General features: G+C 39.7%; 1 protein-coding gene across 23 annotated transcripts in view; it reads right to left on the bottom strand.

Moving 5' to 3' along the window:
* Positions 1-15,342, bottom strand: part of PTPRD (protein tyrosine phosphatase receptor type D) — a 2,527,413-nt gene that overhangs the window by 574,397 nt on the left and 1,937,674 nt on the right. The window lies entirely within an intron of this gene.

The raw sequence follows: 15,342 nt of genomic DNA, 5'->3' as shown, positions 1-15,342 counted from the left end.
AGGAAGGAGGCAGGAGAGCTGGGAGAAGGAGGCGCGCAACACACATACACAAACACACACACACACACTTGCAGAGGAGGGGGCTGGGTGACGTCACTTCCCAGCATCCATCCACCAGGCCAGAAAAGACCCCCTCTAACAAATTCACTCATCTCCTAAGAGCTGCACACCCGGTGCTGCTGCTCTAGGTCCTGGCACAAGGGAGGAAAGATGCTGGTCGCATCCCATTCAAAGCAGCGATAACAATATAAGGCGCGGGCGGTGATGAGATGGTTTGTGTCTACAACCCCAGTTCACCTTTGTAGCTTCCATTCAGGGATGTTTGGTGGATCCACTTTGGAATCAGAGAGAAAGGGAAGTATCGAATCAGTCTTAGTGGAATAACTCGTTTGCTTCCATGCCACTTGCTTTTATGATGTTGATAACGCAGTACTCCCCAGCTTGTCTGAAGGACACCATGTAACCCTCTGCCTAGACATGCGCTCAGTTGTGGGGCTACACAGGCTTCATCAACAGAACACACTGTATGGACTGTTAGCTGAAGAGGCACCTTTTTACCTTCTTTACTCCTCAAGGATCTCCAGCAAGTGCAAAAAGTCAGCAGCTGGAAGCCACCATTGGCAACTGGCCTACCAAAATTTTAATAGAAACTTGGTCAGAAAGGTTAAAGGAAAGTCAAGGTTTCCAGTCACCTGCCTTGCTCACTGTGTGGTCAAGGCAGCATATACACATAATACTTATTCCTGTAGGCCGTAGGCAGTCTTTGAAAGACCAAAGGTAAGCCAACTCCTTAGACTGAATCAGCCTAATGATTCAGCTGCTGTCTCAAGCTGCCATTTGTTCCCACTCTTCGTATGTTGTACACCTGAAAGCCACTGAAGGATTGGTCAGTAATCCTCTGCCCCCTTTGTGCTCTAGAAAGAAATCACACATTTTTGAAAGGCTTCTTGCTAAATGAAGTTCAGTTTTCCAGCAATTTGTGGGGCAAGGGGGAGTATCATCCTAGCGTGACTATTCCTTGTTCTTTTTTTAAATGGTTAGCCTTACAGTCAGAATGAAGAAGACAGCTATTCCTGAGTAAGCCTCCAGAACTTTCTGATAAACCAAGGAAATGAAAGGCTGAGCAGGTTTGCTGAACACCTGCTCCTTATACCCTAAGGATGAATTCAGAAAGTGGAGCCTCTGCACAGGTGATTCTCATTGAAGGTATAAACTCAAACTTGGCTTTCTCATTGAAAACCAGTGAGGCCCACTTTCCTCTTGCAAAGTTGGGTGTTAGATGAACAAACAGAAAGTTTTTCAGAACCCTGGTATTTCCTCTGCTGTTGTCTTTGAAGGAGAGACACATATCCAGTTACCTCATTTAAGAAGATCTGACTAGTTCTGACCTTATTTGAGATCCTGGCTGGGAAGTCTGATTGCTGTCAAAGAAGAAATAGTATCAATATATTCCATTCATAGCAAGTTAGATAGGCTAGAGAACTCAGTGATGCTGGTTACCAAGGTGAGCAACAAGCAAAAAGAAAAGGGATGCAGAAATCAGGGGAGACAGGGCAGTGTAAGTAAATGACACAAGCCCAAGGACCCAACTTCCCTGACACCATGAGGTCCTCAATGTTCCTGTCGCACTACAACCAAACATCCTGGAGAAGAAAAGTAGCAATGAAAGGAAGGGACTAGAGAGTCTGAGCTATTATTGTATTGGGTTGGTCAAAAAGTTCGTTCGGGTTTCCCCTGTAACATCTTACAGAAAAACCCAAACAAACTTTTTGGCCAACCCAATACAAAAGAGTATTGTTCAGGGTGATATGAGAGAGAGCATGCACAGGTAGAAGAGCTAAGCTCCCTCTGTACATCTAAGTCATGTTGGGAATAAGACTGCAGCCCCATATACACATATTAACATATTCAGATAAGATTGTAACAAAATAGCTCCCTGTGGCATCTACGACAGTATAGTAGAGAGTTTACCATTTGGAGCTTTGAGGTCAAAAAGCATCAGAGGGGGACTAATATCACCTAATTTTACAAGTAAGGAAACTGAGTCCCAGAGAGTTTAAGGTGACCCAACTATTGGTTGGCAGAAGGGGAACAAAACCCCAGATGGCATCATCCAGTGTCCCCACCCCCTCAGCTACTCCTAATTGCCGCCCAGTTCTGGATGCAAGAAGCCAGCTTTCAGCTTATCAGTGAGCAATAAATACAGAATATTTTAAAACTATAAATACTTCCACGAAGGAATGGTACTAGACATTTCCTTAGTTCCTTTCTAGCTCTCACATTCTTTGATGAACAGCACACAGAAGCTTTGCTATAGCACAACCCCCTCTAGTGCATAATTCAGCATACGATGAGTATGAGTCTGTTTTGGACCCCATCCAAGGAAGTTAATTCCTAGAAGTACTGGGAAGATTTTATTCTTATCCATCATGAAGCATCCTAAAAAGGCTGAAAATAATGTTTAAGGACAATAACAGTAATCACTTGTATTATGTACTAAACATCATGCTATCCCACTGTTTTTCAAAAGGCACATCATGACCTTTTCTGGGTCATGAATCTAGTGTGTCGTGAAACATTTTTTAAATGAAAGTAGGAAAGAAAGAAGAGTGCATTATCTCTATTAAATATTGTTTTGTAAAACTTTTGGTCCCATCATGTGGCTAGTGATTAAAAGAAAAAGTTTCAAAACCTCCAATCTTAACAACTGCCCTGTTACTTAAGTATCATTAGCCCCACTGTATAACTGAGGAAACAGAAGCCAAGGGTATAAGTAATTCGGCCAATCTGACACAGCTAGTGAGTGGCCAAGCTAGAACTTAGAAACAACTGTTCTACTTCAAAATTTTGTGTTTTTACTTCTATTCTGATTATAAATTATTATCCAAGGAACTGCATTAATTGTTGCTGGTCATATTTCCTTTGTGAAGACTACAGTGATCTGTAGTAAATCCAGGTAGAGTGGAGAAATATGACATAGGTTCAAATGGCATGTTCTGAAGACACTAAACCCTTTCCTAAGGCACTGAAATGAGTATTTGAGACCTCTTCCTGTAGGTGCTAGTTATGCCTAATATATTTCATTAATTTGCTGCTAAATGCACACATGGAATAACAATTAATGGTTTTAATCCTCAAATAACTTAAATATTAATCTCTACAAGTGTTAAACTGTTTACGAGAGCTTTCCAAATTTAATTCATGTGGCATTTCTCAGTAGCTTATTTATTGATCAAACACAGACCTGGCACATGAGAAAGATAATATAGCCACTAGGGAAGTCCATGAATACTGGAGTGGGTAGCCTATCCCTTCTCCAGCAGACCTTCCTGACCGCAGGAATCAAACCAGGGTCTCTCGCATTGCAGGTGGATTCTTTACCAACTGAGCTACCAAGGAAGCCCCATATACAAAACACAGTCCCTAAACTAAACAATATTTCTATTCATTTCAGAACACAAGATATACAAGTATAAAGTATTCAGACGACACTATAATTCTACCTAAACTGTGAAGAAGAAAGGAAGAAAACTCAGACGCCATGCTACTATTTTTGACTTACATGGAGAATCTATAGACCATTATCACTGCAGGATTAGGTGCTGTTATTCCCATTCCTCAGATTGAAAGCTCAAACTCTTAAGTAGGAGCTGATCAAAATGAGCCTCTAATCCTGATCCTTTTGATTTCACTACCTAAAGTCTAAAGTCTCTTTACAAACAGGTGGGCTTCCAGAAGACAAAGAGGTGGTTAGAGACGTTGAGACATGCTATGCAAACATTCCAGCTTTTCTCCATATGAAGGAAATGTACTTTCTTTTTCTCCAAGGCAGCATTTCCTGTTGCTGTCAGGCAGCAATGTTCTCTTTAAAAACTCCACATCTTTCTCTAAAGACAGGCCTAGAAAAGCCAGGCCCTCTCTCCTCACTGTTCAGTCTGCATTTCACCCTCACCTGCTGTGTGTAGAGGACGTTATGGTACGATGCTATTTTCCATTGGCTCTGCTACTGGAGATTACAGCATGCGACTGTGACAAATGGATATTCCCATTAAATTCTTTAGTAGAGTGGGGCATTCCATTAACCACTGGCACTATCCCAACCCAAGTGAAACATTGGGTCATTTTTTTTCTTGTGAGCAAGAAGTGAAGGAGGAAAACAAAGGATAGACTCTAATTACCTTTCCTATTTTTTTGTGTTGCATGCATTATGATAGCCGTATATTACAATTATTTATAATTAATATATGACAAGCTGTCAGCTAAAATTTAACAGGTGATTTGTCAAGAAGTTGCATTAATTCATACATGAAGCTGTGGATTTCAGTATCTCCAGCAATAAAAGTGTGTTTCGGTTTTGTTGACTTAAACCATTGTGTTTAAATATTGTGTTTAAATATTCGAAGGCCACCTCTCTATATATGTGCAGCATCTTTAAAAAGACAACACATGCTAACACAAATGGGTAATTTGTTAGTAATTTTAAGGAATAAGCACATTCTTCTGAGACTTTAACCTTTAAATGCTAATGTTTTCACTGAAGAAATTAATTGCCTTGTGTTTATTTTGAAATTTTAAACTTTATGATTTGTACACATTTTCAAACGGTGTCTTTGGTAGTAAAGGTAAAGCTGAATGGTGAGAAAAGTAATTGCCATAACTTATGTTCCATTTAGGGTTTGTATCTTACACTAGGGAATTCTGAAAATAAAGACTATTTTAAAATACAAAAAAAAAAAAAAAAAAGATTAAGAAGTCACCAGAAAGCCAGTAATTAATCACCAATGAGGGGGAAATCTAGGGAGACCAAAAACTGATGGAGCAACCTCTATTTTGCTGAATGGCACAAGAATGGGGCAAGAATGGAAATGAATCACCAAGATTTCTTGGGAGTGATAACAAAATTCTTTAAAAAGAGAAACAGTTTGGTTTCAATATCAACGTCATGGGACCTAACCTGGAAATGACGTTAAATTCTGAAGCTACAGTTTTATTATTGGGTCCCTGGCCAACCAAACTTGGTATTGTGTAGGCGAATGACAGAAAAATGAAGCAGCATTTGTTTAACATTTATTGTGCACAAGGCTGACTTTTATCTGTCAAGACTAGAACTTGCTGCGGGATGTTAATGACTCACAATCCGCTACTGTATTAAATAAAGAATGTGCTTTGAGACTCAGTGGTTGGAGAGAGAGAAAAAAAGATTAAAACCAAGAGGGTAAAACCCAAAGTGCAGTAGCTTTTCAATGTGAGTAAGACTTCTGTGCCCACAAACCAAATTCACTCTTCACGGTTTTACCTAGAAAACCATGCAGAGTCACAAAGTTGTTTGTAAAGGGTCTTTCAAATGAGGTTTCAGAAAGTGATTTTCAGAAACTCACTCAGAAGCAAAACACCACAAGTTGAATTCCATGGGAGTATACCTCTTCACCGGAGAAGGCGATGGCACCCCACTCCAGTACTCTTCCCTGGAAAATCCCATGGACGGAGGAGCCTGGTGGGTTGCAGTCCATGGGGTCGCTAAGAGTCGGACACGACTGAGCAACTTCACTTTCACTTTTCACTTTCCTGAATTGGAGAAGGAAATGGCAACCCACTCCAGTGTTCTTGCCTGAAGAATCCCAGGGATGGGGGAGTCTGGAGGGTGCCGTTTATGAGGTCACACAGAGTCGGACACAACTGAAGCGACTTAGCAGCAGCAGCAGCATACCTCTTCACAGGCTATGAATTATAAATGACTGTGACAAACCAGAGCTTTTATCCTCGAGCGGGACCCCAGTTACCAGATTTCACCTTGCTTCCCAGCATAGCTGTGGATATTTCTGAAGAAATTCAGGAGCAATTTTCAAGACAATGAACACAGCAAAGACATTAAGATGACTGTTTTTCAGCCACTTTTCAAAGCTTTCTCTATCTTCATCGTATACTTCATTATGCCACTTAACAATTTCTACTGGATGCATCCATACTTGGGATAATATTCTTTTTAGTTGTTTGACAGCAGATTCATGTCTGACTGGAGCCAAAAGCTCTTATCATAGAACTTTCAACTCTCTATGTGCTCCATAAATATTTGAGAAAATAAAGGAAATGAAGGATGAAGCTAGGAAGAGAGAAAGAGGAAATGAATTGGTTGTCAATTAGTCTTTCCTTGAGAAACATCACTTTACTTATAAAGCTTCCTGTAGTTCACTTAAAGAGAATGAATTTGTCCCGCCTCTGGTCTCACATTCTTTTTCTTATTTCCTGTTTCTCTGTATTTTGTATGTGTATATTTGCACCGTATTAATCTCTAAACATCTCCACACTCATATTTCACCATCAACAAGCAGAGAAACTGAACTATAAGCAAATCTCAAGACCTCTGCTGAATGACTCAATGGAAGGTAACATGGGCTTAGATATCCCTGAGGCTGGTCAGATGTTACCCTCACAGTCCCTCTTACTGGGCCTGTGCTGAAAGGTAAAATAACTGTTGAGTTAGGCCTCACTAACTAAAAGATACCACAAAATGTCACAAATAAATAATAGTAGAATCTGAACAGGAGTGGATGGATTCATAGTGCCACAGAATTCTTAACAAGAGTAATTACAAACTTTCATGGCTTCCTACTAGATGTCAGAATAACTGATCAATCAGTAGAATGAAAATCCTTCATATCTCTGATTGGTACTGAACTTTTCATTTCTAACTAGGTACACTTCTATTAGGCAGATCAAGCATTCATTTATCTCTAAATATTCTTTTCCTGTATCATCATCTATGATTCCAAAACATCCTGATTTTGAAAACTCATTGATCACATCTCCAAGATTACTGCTCTTGCTGCTAAATCATATCAGTCATGTCCAACTCTGTGCGACCCCACAGACAGCAGCCCACCAGGCTCCGCCGTCCCTGGGATTCTCCAGGCAAGAACACTTTCCTTCTCCAATGCATGAAAGAGAAAAGTGAAAGTGAAGTCGCTCAGTCGTGTCCGACTCTTTGCCACCCCATGGACTGTAGCCTACCAGACTCCTCCGTCCGTGGGATTTCCTAGGCAAGAGTACTGGAGTGGGTTGCCATTGCCAAGATTACTAGTAATACTAAACAGGTTCAGCAGAAATTTAAACAGGCAAAACAAAAACTATTATTTCCCATATGTATGATTACTTTAAATCATCAAGTCAGTGCTTATTTTATAAATATAGAAAAATCATTCTTGGTTAGTTATTATCTATTTTTTAATTTTCAAAGGTCACATTTTGTTTCCTTTTCTTACCACCAAAACCCATTTTTCTAATACAAATGTCTCTTTTTTTGGACTCGTACAATAATCTTTTGTATATTCTTCTGCTCCTAGTGTTTTTCTTATTGGCCCCAATCTATTCCCCATTGTGCTGCCCAATTAATTTTAATAGAGCACAAGTTTAATTATATAAATTCTATGCTCAAAAAAAAACAAAAAACAAAAAACCCAAAAATCTCAGTGGTTCAGGACTATTGACCAACCTAAGCAGAAATATTCTAACAGCATTGGAAGGCCACCACAAATGGAATGCTACCCGACTCATTTTTCCATTCTAAATTTCCACTGCTTTACTATCAATACCTTAAACTCCAGAATTGTCTGAACAAAATTGTACATTTTTCTTTTTCAAGTTTCTTATGATTGCCTACATGTTGAACTCCTGCCCAGCCTTTAAGGGCCATCTCATCAAATCTCATCAACTAGCTGGGCATTTCTTGTCTTCCTGATTCTTCTACCCAGGCATGAGTACTACTTCATTTAAAACATCTGATTCTTTGGGTTTCCCTAGAACATTTTTTCTCTGTTGCATTAATTCACTATGCTGGATTCTAAACTCACATGGTAATAAACTTGTGTATTTATTCATTTTAAAAAATCTGATTCTTCGAATTTCTCTTGTGCTAAATAAACAGTCTACTGAAATAAGATGATAGATCACAGAAAGCACTCATGCCCAAGATGTGTTTCATGGCTTATTTAATTGGTATCTATCAGTGATTGGAACCGTAATGAGAATGCACTGGACAGAGTCAGTGGGAAATTACATGAACTTATGTCTAATCACACCTTGAAAATTATTTTGCCAGGTGACTATGTTTAGGAAGAGAACAATGAAATTCCAAAAATTCTGAGTTAAGACGAATATGAGGAGCTGAAGACAATGGAAACTTTTAACTCTTTTTTTCTCTCTCCCTTTCTTCTCTTTCCTTTATCCCTTCGTTCATCCCTCCCTCCTTTCCCTCTCTCTCCCCCTCTCTCTTCCACTTAGCTTTGCTCATTATTCATGCCAGGAGATAAACAAAACTGAGACTATTAACAATCTTTGACCTGGAGAAGCACAAAAGCAAATCAAGTCAGGCAGGAGCTTTTCTCTGTCTTTCCTTTGACAAAGAAATGTGTGAGACATCTAGAAGCCATCCTGAAATGGACCCTTGGCACCCATGCTTTCTCCACCAGAAGAACCTCCTGCCTGGTGGCAGGCTCTAGGAAATATCCTTCCTTGCATCAAGTGGGCTTCCCTGGTGGCTGAGATGGTAAAGAATCCTCCTGCAGTACAGGAGACTTGGGTTCCATACCTGGGTTGGGAAGATCCCCTGGAGGAGGGCATTGGCAACCCACTCCAGTATTCTTGCCTGGAGAATCCCCATGGACAGAGGAGCCTGATGGGCTACAGTCCATGGGATCACAAAGAGTTGGACACAACTGAGCAACTAAGCGCAGCACACGCTAAGTAGAGGAAAGAAAGAACATGGCATCTGTATTGTTTTTCCTTTTTATTCCTGCACTGCCCCAAAGCAGACTGTGTTCCCAGACTGTGCATATCAGAACTGCTCAATTTGGTCAGTTAGGCTGGGGAAAGAAGAGATGAGAAAGTAGAGCAAATGCTGAAAGCTGTATTTCGTCCATGATTCAGTCCTTTCTGTGTCATCCATAACACACCTGCCTTTTATTAAAGTTATATTTATACTTGTTTTTCTCATTCCTTCCCTGTGCCTCTGCCACAAGCAAACCCTTGGTATGTTTTCAGATGGCAAGAGTATAAAATCTTTAAGAGAGAGACTGGGCCTTAATCATCCGTGTGTCCCTTGTATACCTGCAGAAGGTCCTATACAAAGAGGGCAAGAGAGAATGCTATTGAATTTTTCAGAAATCTAGTGTTTTCTCTGAAATGAATCTAAACTCTACTGGGCACAAACATATCCCAGTTTTTCCAGTTTAATATATTACATCATGTTGTCTCCAGAGAGTATACTTGCATTTATCAGAACACAAGTCTAAATGTTGAGAGTGTTGAACCCTTAGAATGCTGGGTCCCACCCCTGGCTATACATTAGAATCACCTGGAAAACTTAAACCATATGCCCAGAGTCAACTCATATGATCTGAATTGGATTGTTTGAGAATGGGGCATTAGTGTAATTAAAAAAAAAAAACTTCCCAAGTGATTCAAATGTTAACCAAGGTAAAGTAACATTGCTTTACAACTCTAGGAAACACAATTTGAAAAACACTAGACTAGTTTTTCTAAGCTATTTCCCAGCTCCAGGATTTTTTGTGAAAGCACTTTTATAAGTGAAAAAGAAATGTCCGCTTAATTAGATTCCATTTTTAAGTAGTAACTACAAATGAAACATAGTCCAAATTTTGAATACTGGTGGGATGTTTTTAGTATTTCTTTTTACTTAGTTTTCACTGTTCATTCATCCCACAGTTCACTCATTCAGGCCTCTGCTGTGTGTGAGGTATGTCAACTATGCACTATTAAGTCATTCTAAGAATGTGTTCTGTGAGTAAGGCACACATATTAAGGAAAACCCTTTCAACCAAATACAATGCAAGTGTCCCCTAATGATTTTCATTCCCTGCCGTCCAATTTAAAGAGGAAGCAATGTCATCAAATTAGCCTTAATTCTAGCCATCGCACCGCCAAATAAACCTGTGATTAAAATAAAGAATCAGAAAGACCGAAACCCCTTCCCCCTTGGAAAAAATCTGGAATTAAGTCTTGATGTTCATGTGTTATTTGTGAGTTAAATCGGGAACAACACAACTACTACTTTGAGACAGAGATGTGGCTCACAAATTTTTGCTTAAGGAATTCATTTTCTTGAGAGGAGAGTTTTCTTGGTAAACACTCATAGTAGAAAATGATCAACTGTGCAAACTACGCCACTACAGCAGACTTCCTTTATTTCTCTAAGAGTTCTTAGCACAGTAGCTAACAAATTCGAGGAACACTGTCCACACCATATTAGTTAAATATTAATATTAATGTGGCACTTTGCAGTTCACAGAGAATTTTAAGATGACCACCTCTTTCAAGGCTCCTAATAATTTTGTGGATGGTAAAACACCCATTACCCACGACCTCCCTGGCAATCCAGTGGTTAAGACTAGGTACCTCCATGGCAGGGGGCGTGGGTTCTATGGCTGGTCTAAGTACTGAGATGCTGCATGTCACATAGTGAAGCAAAACAAACAAACAAAAAAAACAGATGACCAGACCCATGAATTAATCTGGATGCTCTGAATCAGAACTTCTGAGCTAGTTCCTAGGAGTCAGAATTCGGGGCATGTTTTTGGGTCATTCTGAACACCACCATGATTAACTCAATTCAAATCCATGACTTGTTGTATGTGTTGCTCCTAGAAAAATGACCCTGTACAGTGGAGCAGATTTTGACATTTCCTAAAAGGCTAGCTGCCTTTTTCTAGGATTTGCCTTTTTCTTTCTTCTATACTTCTGAAAAGGAAAAAAAAAGAAAAAACACGGCACTATTTTATCTAAATCTATGAGTTTTTAAATTCTACTCTGCACAGCTGGCTGTTTCTAACTGTCCATGTTCTGCAGGAAGTGCCTAGCTCCTGGCACTGGTTGCGGGGTTGAACCCCACCTTCTCTCTCTCTCTCTGGCTATAACTAAGGTCTTAACAGCCTGTGGAGACCACAGGACTCCTTCAGCAGGCAGCTGTAATTACATGAAATTTACCAGACCTTGTAGTGCAAACCCAGCAGCCTGCTGGGACGTTTCAGTGGGCTTCAGCCTTCTATTTGGGAACATGCTGGTTCTAGCTTTGGATTCAGGGAGACTTGGCCGTGAAATATTTGTGTTGGTGTGCGTCTTTCTCCAACTGTTTTAAAAAAGCCTTAAAAGATACTCTCAGCTAACTATATCCACCTCCCATCCTTAAATTATATTAGAACAGCATAATAGCTACCTTGGAAATATGATCTCATATACAACCTGGGGCAGGGGGAAAGTCAAACAGACACCTTCAATGAAATCTTCTTTAGAATAAAATTATGCATTTCAAGGGGAGGTGGCAATGTTATGTTTACCTTAGAATTACTCCTAATCCACACAGAGACTGGAAAGAAGAGAATTTGAAGTCTGGAATGAAACCCACTTGCCTGGAAATGAAGATGCAAGAGGAAAGAAACCTCAAAAATTAAGAGAAAGTGTGTGTCAACCACTCATATCTTGTCGATTCTCAAACTTTCCAAATTCTTTTTGGAATACAAAAAGAAAATACAAAAATACCCTTTGTTTAACAACCCTCTGGCTATTCTGGTTACAGCTTCTGGGAAATTTGTCTGTTAAAAGTTTCCAAAGACTTTGGTATTTTTCCTCTCGGGCAACTGAACATCATAAGGGTTATGGCACCAACATGATCTTCCTCCCTCTCTCTCCTCTAGTTCAGCATTCCATGGAGCATTGGTCCTTTTGGCCTTGAAGGGAACATTATGAGAAGGAGGGAGAAGTGAATATACTGATTATCTGACATAAATGACTAGGTGCCTCGGAACTTTACCCTCTGTCCAGACAGTGCCTCAGGGTGACAAGGATACTGGGGCAAAGGGCCCCAGTTTGCCATAAATCTGGTTATCCAAAAGGGTATGAGAGCTTTATGCTTTTTATTTCCTGCATGGTAAGAAGAAAATGCAGCCATCCTACTTGAGACCCCCAGGTTCCACTCCTTTCCATCTATTTTTGTCTTATACCCTTTAAACTCTGTACCCATGTGGCTTGGTTCATTTTAGAGGGTTGGCAATGCCTGTTCCTTTGCTTTCAATTCCATTTTATACAAATGTTCCCATCACTCTTTTTAAAAGTCCTGGGCACATTTTCAAAACATACAACCCAAATAAACTGCACAACCTAAGCCAAACCCACCAACAACTGGACACCCTTCCCATTTTGGAAGGCCACCCTGAGAAGTTACTTAATTGCAATATATTCTGTGAATCGAAGTTCACAGAGCTGATAGTGGAAGTTTCATGTTAGCACCTCTATCACCCAAGAAATGTGCGACCTACAAATAAACCACAGAATTACCTACTTAAGATTCAATGGAGTGAATTTCACCTTGAGTGACATCCTTAGAAAAGAGAATTTTCAGAGAGGAGCAAAGTTCCTAAGGGGAATTTTAACATGGGGTTAAACTTTGGCAGAAGTTATTATTTGCAAGTGCTGAGAAAGTTTATATTTAGAACTAAGTTCTTGATCTTATCCAGTGATTGACTTTTTCATGGCCTTTGGAAGTAACTTTGATAGCAAAATTCCTGTCTGTCATTTACCCCTAAAGCTGACATGATCACAGCAGTGGAAGCTGCTATAAATGAGGCCATGATAAGAAAAAAAAAAAAAAAACACTTTACCAATGGGAAGGACTCCAACATGTGAAAAAAGAATTTATGATAAATTGATTTTTACCTTGGTACAGCAAAAAAAAAAAGAAAAAAAAAAAGGAATAGGTCAACAAAATTCCAATATTGATGTGAAATTTCCCCAACACAGAATAGGCAGGACTGCACAAATGCACTGTCTGGAGCAGTAAGGAATGAGGATCTTTGGATGTGATTGAGGCTGGCACCATGGTCCTCAGGTGCCATAGGGGAAGAAGCAAGTTCTCTGCAAGATGGCAACCTGTGGGAATCAGCAGCGGTGCAATCGATCAACAGCCGGAGCTGCAGCCCTTGCGTTTGTTCCTCTGACAGAGCAAACCGCTAAAAAGTTAGCTCATGGCCCCAGCAAAAACTGAAAAGTTTATAACAAGTGGCACCCCCTGTGCCTGTGTCTCAGCTCGGCCACAATAATGTACTGTCCTGAATCCTCCGACGGTGGTGAAGGGTGAGGCATGAGACAGTGAGAACGTGGAGATGAGGAAGGTTCCCACATGGAGCCTGCAGAATGAGTGGATTAGCACGGTCTGTGCTAGTGGAGATCAGCAAGTCTGTCTCCTTTACTCTGGAACAACTGTGTGTGATATGATCTCGCATCCCCTATCAAAAAGGCTCTGTCTTTAGGAAAACAAAGACTTCTCTGCTCAGAGCTGTCCCCTCCCATGATTGAGCTTTTTTAACAATGTTATATTATTACAAACTTTGTAAAGCTCGGGTCATGGAGATTGTATTAAAAACACAATAAAGAAGAGCAGCTGTTGATACAAGCTAGTATTTTGACCGTAATTACACCTTTTTCTGTCTTCTTGATGATTTGGGACATTTTGAGCCAAGTATCTGCACAAATCCTGATAGAACGAGGATAAAATGCCACAGCATCTAGGATGTGACCTACATTTATGTAAACCTTGTGGATACAAAGTGCTTCATCACTTGAAAAAAAAATCTGTAATTCTTTTTATCTTTGATTTTCACGAAACCCATCCAGGGACAGTCTAGATTTTCAGAAAGAACAATTTTTTCAGTACAGGAGGCAGTGTTTGCCAGTACAGCAACAAGAATCTAGCCAAGTTGCTTTAGAGAAGTTGAGCAAGTACATTTCAATAAGGACCCAAACAATCCTTGGCAACCAGTCAGAACAACCAGTCATCATTGCATTAAGGAAGCCCTCAAATATGAGGGCTGGCGGTGGAAAATAGAGTTACTCACCAACTGAAAATGTTTACTTGAAGTGAGAATTATTTTATGGAAACCACTGTGAGTTTTGGAATACTTACAATCTGTTCAGATTGGTGGCTGTGTACAATGTTCCTGCCTCAATATGCCCTGAAACTTCTAATCTGTCTGCTTAATGGAGCAGGTGGCAAAATTCTCCACTGAGCTGTCAGCTCCTGGAGGGCAGGGACCATGTCTTATTCATCTTGGATCTCATACAGTACCAAGCTCTTCACAGGCAGTCAATAAATATTGAATGAAAGAATCTTTACGTGCATTGCCAAATTCTCTGACCCCCAGCATAAAATGTCACCACCTCCATCATCCTTTATTGCACTGTTTTATTTTTTCTCTAAGGTATTATTGCCAGCTGTCATGTGATATGTGGTTGTTTTTATTATTTGTGTATTATTTACTTATCCCCACTGGAATCTAAGTTCCCTGAGGGTAGGGACTGAATAACTGATTTCTTGTATTTCTCTACACTGGATTCTAGGATGGTGCCTGGCATATCACAGGTCAATTATATATAAATATGTGTTTGATTTTTGAATGAAGCATGAATGATAAATGGATGGCATTCTTTTTTTCTTTAATTTTTTCTCTTCATTCTCATTTATTTTATCTTAATAAAGCCTGAAAATTATACTATGAACTTAATAGTAACAAAAGAAAATTTCTTTATTATATAGCGATTTATTCTAAAGAATGGGAAAATCAGGAAACAAGGTATTGCTGGTGTCATGCTTGTGGGTGTGCAACTTGCAGAGAACTATGAATGACAAGAAATAAAAAAGAGAGAGGCAAGAAACCAAAGAGGCTATCAGTGGTAGATACCGTATGAACTGATGGGCTGCCCCACATGAATAGTAAAACACATTTGTGCACCATTTTTAAGATTCTGTGCGTGTACCTCGTCATTAAAACAAAACACTGAGTTTTCTGTTATACTAGGCAGGGTCTTCATGTCCTTCAGGCTTACAGAAGCAAAACATCTTATTCAAATTTTTAGTTCTCTTAACACATGACTTTTAAACTTAGGGTAAAATTTTAATAAGACAATGTAATACTCTTTCCCTTGAGCATTTCTGTATTTTCCCCCACATGTGAATGAATAACAATTCACAAGCTATTAATAGTGTTTCATTTTGCCACCTAATTTAATGGGTGATAAAATCAGTGACCAGATGGTTCAGTGACTTGACCATTATTTACATGTGATTGGTGATCCTGCCAAATATAAAAACTTCAACTGCAAATTCCAGATATTATTTCCTTCTTTCAAGCCAATAGAGAGCAGAAGTTCTTTGTTCCTTGTAGACGCTCACGATGTGTGATGACAATTGAGCAGACTTGCTTTTGCAATTTCTCAGGTTGATTACTACCAAATGAACCTGGGATAAATAGGAAAGTGGCCGCAGAGTCTGACTCTGGG

Source organism: Bos indicus, chromosome 8, assembly GCF_029378745.1.
Source record: "Bos indicus isolate NIAB-ARS_2022 breed Sahiwal x Tharparkar chromosome 8, NIAB-ARS_B.indTharparkar_mat_pri_1.0, whole genome shotgun sequence".
NCBI classification, from domain to species: Eukaryota; Metazoa; Chordata; class Mammalia; order Artiodactyla; family Bovidae; genus Bos; species Bos indicus.
Note: the sequence above shows the minus strand (reverse complement) of the source record. Positions and strands in the feature narration are given on the sequence as shown.